At 38.0% G+C, this 6840-nt stretch overlaps 1 pseudogene; it reads right to left on the bottom strand.

Moving 5' to 3' along the window:
- Positions 1-3355: 3355 nt before the first annotated feature.
- Positions 3356-4586, bottom strand: LOC102746323 (calcium/calmodulin-dependent protein kinase type II subunit gamma-like; annotated as a pseudogene).
- Between the last annotated feature and the right edge of the window lie 2254 nt (positions 4587-6840).

Genomic DNA, 6840 nt, shown 5'->3' with positions numbered 1-6840 from the left:
TTATATCTGGATATAATATACCACATTCTCTGCTTATTACTTTAGATTTTAGATCTTTTGTAGTGCAGAGTATTACCTATTGTGCATAATATGCATAGATCTAAAATCCCCATGATTAAACACTTTCTATTTTTTTCCTATCTTATTTTGCAGAGCATTGTTTATAGTTGATGCTTCTTGCTCCCTTCTGAAGGCCTGCTGGTCCCGACTTCATGACTTTTTTCGCATCTGACTCCTTTCTTTCCATTCCCACAACTACTTCCCATGCTTAGCTCCTTATCAAGTCACCCTTAGATAATGGAAACTAGTCCCTAACTTGTGGTTCTGTCCAAGTCTTTTTTATCGATAATTCATAATATTCACTTACATTTCCTTAATGTATCAGGTTCCTCTACTCCTGAGAAGAACAAAGCAACAGCAATAGCAACACATGTTGAGTTTTTTACTTATTAAAGGAGAGACCAAACTTTCCACATTCTGAATTCAACTTGTCTTTCAAAAACAATCTTTCAGTGTTGCTTCCAAAAAACCTCAAGTCAATTATCAGCAATAGCCAAGGTATGGAAAGAACCTAAAAGTCTGTCGGCTCATGAATAGATGAAGAAGATATGTCATATGTATACAATGGAATATCACTCAGCCATCAAAAAGAATGAAATCTGGCCATTTTCAATGTTGTGGGTGGAGCTAGGGTGTATTATGCTAAGTGAAATAAGTCAGCCAGAGAAGACAAATACCATATGGTTTCACTCCTATGTGGAATTTAAGAAACAAAACAGATGAACATAGGGAAAGGAAAAGAAAAATAAGATAAGATAAAAACAGACAAGGAGGCAAACCATAAGGGACTCAACTATAGAGAACAAACTGAGGGTTCCTGGAGGGGAGGTGGGCAGGGGATGGGGTAAATGGGTGATGGGTGTTAAGGAGGGTACTTCTGATGAGCACTGGGTGTTATATATAAGTGATGAATCACTAAATTCTACTCCTGAAACTAATACTATACTATATGTTAACTAACTTGAATTTAAATAAAATCTTGGGAAAAAAAAAGCACCTCTAGTCACTAAGAATATCTGGCATGCTTTATTAATTTTAAGATTTTCACTTACACAAATGTTCATTAATTCACTCACTCAAGATTCTCTTCTCTTATTGGAGTCCCTTAAATTCTGGCTTATATTCCACTTTTTTCTTGATCTCTACCCCAGTTTTGCCAGCCCTGAGAGAGGTTCTCTTTATAGTGCTTACAGTGCTTTTAAAGATAAAAATAATAGTTCAGTTTAGTTGTCAGGTCTATGTCTAATTCAAACAGTTTAAAATAACTCATTAATAAAATAAATATTCTTTAAAAGCTTGTTTTGGTTTATAACAATTTGCAATGTATGTAAAGTGTTATTTGGCTCATAGAGTTGATGAAGTGATTAATTTAATATTTTTATTTCTTCTCATGGCAGGTGAGGATAAGCCAGGATTAATGTCAAATCTCATAAATAGGTAAAAGTGAGAAAAAGCAGTCCTTGGAACTTACTGAGATTTACCTTTTGGCTTTTCTCAAGAGAGTGGGAACTTGAGCCACTATGCTCTTCAAACCCAGGTGGCTCAGTATGATGGAATCCTACTCAGGTGAGCGTGGCCGAGACTGCAGGGCTCTCTCTCTCTCCTCTGGTCACAGCCTAGGGCTACAGTCTCTCCAGGAGATGCAAGACATCAGCAATTCTTTTTCTCTCCAGCTCTATGTCTTAGGAGCTGTATTCCAGATAATAGACAATAAGAGATCTGAAGTTCCCTTCTCCCATCTATCGTCAACTCGTAAGAAAGGGGGTCTATTCCAGGTACAGCGGCCCTAACATCCTGTTTAACCATTATTCATAGGATAGAGGTTTTTTGCCAGTAGGGGCATGCTGAGATCATAAGCTACTGCCCTTGCCCAGATCCCTGTTTGTAAAGCAAAGGTTTTATTCTAAGAGAATTCAGCCATTGTCTCTACCCTTATCTCAACTCCACAGGATTGGTGCACAAGATTTACACAGGAGGAGAGGAAGGCAGTAAGAACAAAGAACTCTCCCCAAGGAAACCGGCTGTATTTGAGGAAGTTTAAGCACTTTGAGAGCATGAGGAAGTTTAAGCCTAAGGGCACTGTTGAAAACAATGGAAATTTCGGTAGTAAGCAATTAGGAGGAGGCTGGTAGCTCCATGAGAGCAACAATCCCAACTTCAACCAGTCAGAATTTTAACTCCAAGAGTTTGCTTGGAGCCAGATCAAGCCCCCCCAAATGGCCTTAAAAACTAATTTTTTTGGGCGCCTGGGTGGCTCAGTTGGTTAAGCGACTGCCTTCGGCTCAGGTCATGATCCTGGAGTCCCGGGATCGAGTCCCATATCGGGCTCCTTGCTCAGCAGGGGGTCTGCTTCTCCCTCTGACCCTTCCCCCTCTCATGTGCTCTCTCTCTCTCATTCTCTCTCTCAAATAAATGAATAAAATCTTTAAAAAAAAAAAACAAAACAAAAACTAATTTTTTTTTTTTGGTCTGGATTTTCTCTCTCTCTCTCTCTTTTTAAAATTGAGGCATAACTGACATACAATTTTGTTTCAAGTGCACAAGATAGTGATTTGACATTTGTATACATCACAAAATAATTACCATGACAAGTTATGATCTGTCACCATACAAAATTAATACAATATTCCTGACTATATTCCTTACGTTGTAGTGAATGGGTGAAAATATTTGTAAGTCATATGTGATAAGGGATTGTTATCTAAAATACATAAAGAACTCATACAACTCAATAGCAACAACAACAAAAATACCTCAGACAATCTGATTTAAAAATGGGACAGAGGATCTGACTAGACATTTTTCCAAAGGAGACATACAGACAGCCAACAGGCACTCATTATCAGGGAAAATCTGCTCAACATCACTCATTATCAGGGAAATGCACATCAAAACCATTAGTAAGATATCACTTCACATCTTTCAGAATGACTATTATCGAAAGACATGAAATAACAAATGCTGGTGAGGATGTGGACAAAAGGGAACCCTCATGCACTGTTGGTGGGAAGGTAAACTGGTGCAGCCATTGTGGAAATTAGTGTGGAGGTTCCTCAGAAAACTAAAAATATGAATTTCATTTTTTTAAACAATCTTTTTTCTTTCTTTCTTTCTTTTTTTTTTACTTAGTTGTGATAAACATCTCAGTAGAGCAGACACAGACATAAAGGGCAGGTGACAGTGCCGTATGCAAGGGCATGCCTTGACTGCCGCTGCTCTGTAATTTGTTTTAGACCTCAAATGAACAGAACTGTCTCTGTCCCTCAGGTCCTCCAGAACCACTGGCTGCGTAAGCTCAGTGACGTCTGGCTGGCTGGCATCTCCTAATGCCTCTGTGGCTGAGCTCACTATAGCAGTGATAGAGGACACTGAGCCATTTGCCATCCCAACATTGCCAGACCATGGTCATCAACTGGCTGATGAGAGGCTGACCCTGCCCATCAATATACCAGGTGAGGTGGATGTAGGAGATGCAAGCTGCATACATGAATCATGTAGATGTGTGGGTCCAGGATGGTGGTGTGAATGGGCTTGTTGCTTTGAGGTAGGAGATTCTCGAATAAGAGGATTGGTTGAGGGAAATTCATCCCCTCTGTGAGGTTATCCTAGGCCTGGGGCTAAAAAAAAGTAAGCCTTAAATCACAAATCTTCCTGTAGGCCTCAAGGACCCCATTGTTAACAACCTCAGTCCATTGTTCGGTGATCTTAATGATCTCTTGTTTGTGCACTTTGATGTCCTCATCTTTCATGGTGGTGGTGCATCTCTCTATGGAGCTCTCCATACCATCTGTAAACTGTATATACCATGGTGGTTTCTGGTCCTTGACACCACTGTCTGACTGCTTATTCAATATGCTTTTGGCAGCTGAAAAACTCCTAGAGAAGAGCATCACCTTGAGCATGACATCCTTCAGTTTTCTCAAGACACTGAACTTGAACAAACACTTCATATTGTCTTGATGATGCATCATGGAGGCCACTGGGGAATTTTTGCAGACTAGTGGCTACTTGAGAACCTGGTGAGGTGCGATGCATTTTGTGGGGTTTATGGCCTCTGGTTAACTATGTTCTTGCTTTAGGAGTCACTGTATCCCACTCTCATGATGGGAAACCATAGGCTCCAGCCTTGATCTGCTGATACAGCTTGTGCTGATCTTCATCCAAGAAAGGAAGATATCCCAACAGAAGGATATATAAGATGAACACACAGGCCCAAATAGCCACAGGTTTTCCATAAGGATCTTTCCTCTAGGCCTCAGGGAACAAATAACCTGGTGTGCCATCAAAATTAAACCAAGCCTGCTGTTCTCATACTTCCATGGCTAGACCAAAATCAGCCAGATTCGTGTTGACACTCTTGCATCTACTTGCCAGCAGAAGGTCTCAGACTTCAGATCTTAGTGGACAATGTCATGCTGGTGGAAGTGGCTACTACTTTCCAGAATTTGATGTATACAGTTGCTAGCACCAACTTCACTGTAGCACTTTCTAGCCACAATCTCTTCAAAGAGCTCCTTGCCAGTAAGAAGGTATTGTCATCCAAATGTTTCAAAGAAAAAGAATTAAAGCAAGAATTCTATATCTAGCAAACCTATTTAAAACAACAACAACAACAAATCTGATATATATTGTTTCTAGCAGACCTTCACCACAGGAAATACTAAAGGGAGTCCTTCAGGCTGAAATGAAAGGATACTGAACAGTAACTGGAAACCACATTATTAAGATAACTATGTAGGTAAAAATAAATCAGTATAGAAGTACTTTTGTAACACTTCTACTATCTGATTTAAGAGAAAACCATCTAAAGCAATAATTATAAAACAGTCTTGATGTATTTCTAATGGGTCAATTCATCAGGAATTATATAAAAATTATAAACATATATATATAAACACATATACATACGTGTAAAAAAAAGCTAGTCATAAAAGACCACATGTTCTATGATCCCATTCATTTAAAATGTCCAGAGTAGGCAAATCATTCAGAGAGAGAGTAGATTAGTGATTTCCTAGGGTGGTTTGGTAGGAACTGGGGAGTGACTTGTGGAAAAGCAAGATTTCTTTTTGGAGAGAGAGAAATGTTCTAAAATTGATTGTGGTGATAGTTTCACAACTCAATGAATATACTAAAAAAGTTATATAACTTCAATGTTTGAGGTGTACAGTATGTGCATTATATCCAAGTAAAGTTGTTTAAAATTTACCTTATATCTAGTATGATAAGATGTAAAGTTTGATTCCAACTCCCCTCTCCACCCCACCAAGCCCTTTAGGCAACAAAATAGTTTATTGCTTTTAAAACACAGGCACAGGAAGATTTGCACTCTCTTCATCATCGAAACATTAAATTTCTGGATATGATTACTAGCACTGCTGTAGTCATTTAGCAACATATCTGAGAAAAACAAGTCAATACCGAGGACAAAAATTAGAGATTTAGAAAACACAAAACAAAAATACATTGTTGCAGCTCCTCAAGTAATTGTTTTTTTATGTAATATTTAACCCCTAAATACTGGGATGACCTCTTTCTTCCTTAATGTAATAAAAGGCAGCAGTCTCCTAGGGCTGAGATCATCATTCGGACAGCTTCCTTACTGTTTTGCCTGCTTTGAAAATCAAATATCAGTGCATTCCTAGGAAGAACTAACCATGGGGTAGTTAATTCCACTTGTTTGATTTTACCTTAATGCCTTGTATCCTTTACATTCCTCATCATCTGTTCTGATAACAACTTGAGGTAAAAGCCTCTTAAGATGAGCCCAAGTTGTTGTTTATCCCAGTCTTTGAACATGGTCTACATTATGTGTTGACTTTACCAGGGCCTTTGATGATGTCATTAGTACGCTATGAGATCAGTGCATCCTAAAGGAAGAATGCATTTAGTAGTTCTAATCAGGGCTAATACTAATCATTACTTATTAGTCATTATGGTACAGATACTGATCAATTAACGTGAATATGTTCAAATGATCAAAACAGGTAGCAGTAAGTGAATCCTTTTCATCAAAATATACTGACTTTCCTGCCTTCATTTAGAATGATGGAGTTGTGTTGTTTCCTCTCCTGGATTTAAAATAATACTTTAGAAATATTTTATCTTGACAGTGACAAATTGACTTTTAAGAAAAATTCCTCAGTGTATAAATATCCAACTATCCAACTACCCATTTAGTCAGTATTTTACTTTGTTTGGACTACTAAAAAGTGATTTCAACCCCTACATGTGAAGATGAAATGGGGGAAATCTCCCCAAACTCAGATTTGGGAGAGAGAGAGTTGGATCTGTGGAAAAGGTAAGAACTGACAGGAGCTGTAACATACATTCTTGCCATTCTCAGAACTTTGGCAAGATAGGAAAAAAAAAAAAAAAGTAAGGAAATAAATACCCTGATCTGTTTTTTTCTGTCTGCAGATTTCTTGCTAGTGTTTTCCATTGGGAAAACAAACAGCAAACCACTAGACATGGTCGCTCAAATGATGCAATTTGTTCTGTTTGGTCTCCTTGGGCACAGAACAGATCAGAAAAACAAAACAAAACAAAACAAAGACAGAATAGCATGAAAAAACAGGATGAAAAGTTGAAAACATGAAGAATAATTCAAGTAGAGTGTGAGATTTATGAACTAATAAATTAGATAACTTCTCTCAGGTCTTCCCTTTACCTAAACATGGACTTGAGAAATGGGTATTCTTTGCCCATCCCAATATCGAAATTAAAGAAATTGAATGTAAACACACCTTCTCTCTTAGCAGTCTTTTTTTTTTTTTTTTT

Source organism: Leptonychotes weddellii, chromosome 6 (genome assembly GCF_054177405.1).
Source record: "Leptonychotes weddellii isolate Sample4059 chromosome 6, ASM5417740v2, whole genome shotgun sequence".
Lineage (NCBI taxonomy): Eukaryota > Metazoa > Chordata > Mammalia > Carnivora > Phocidae > Leptonychotes > Leptonychotes weddellii.
This window is presented reverse-complemented; position numbering and strand designations above follow the sequence as displayed.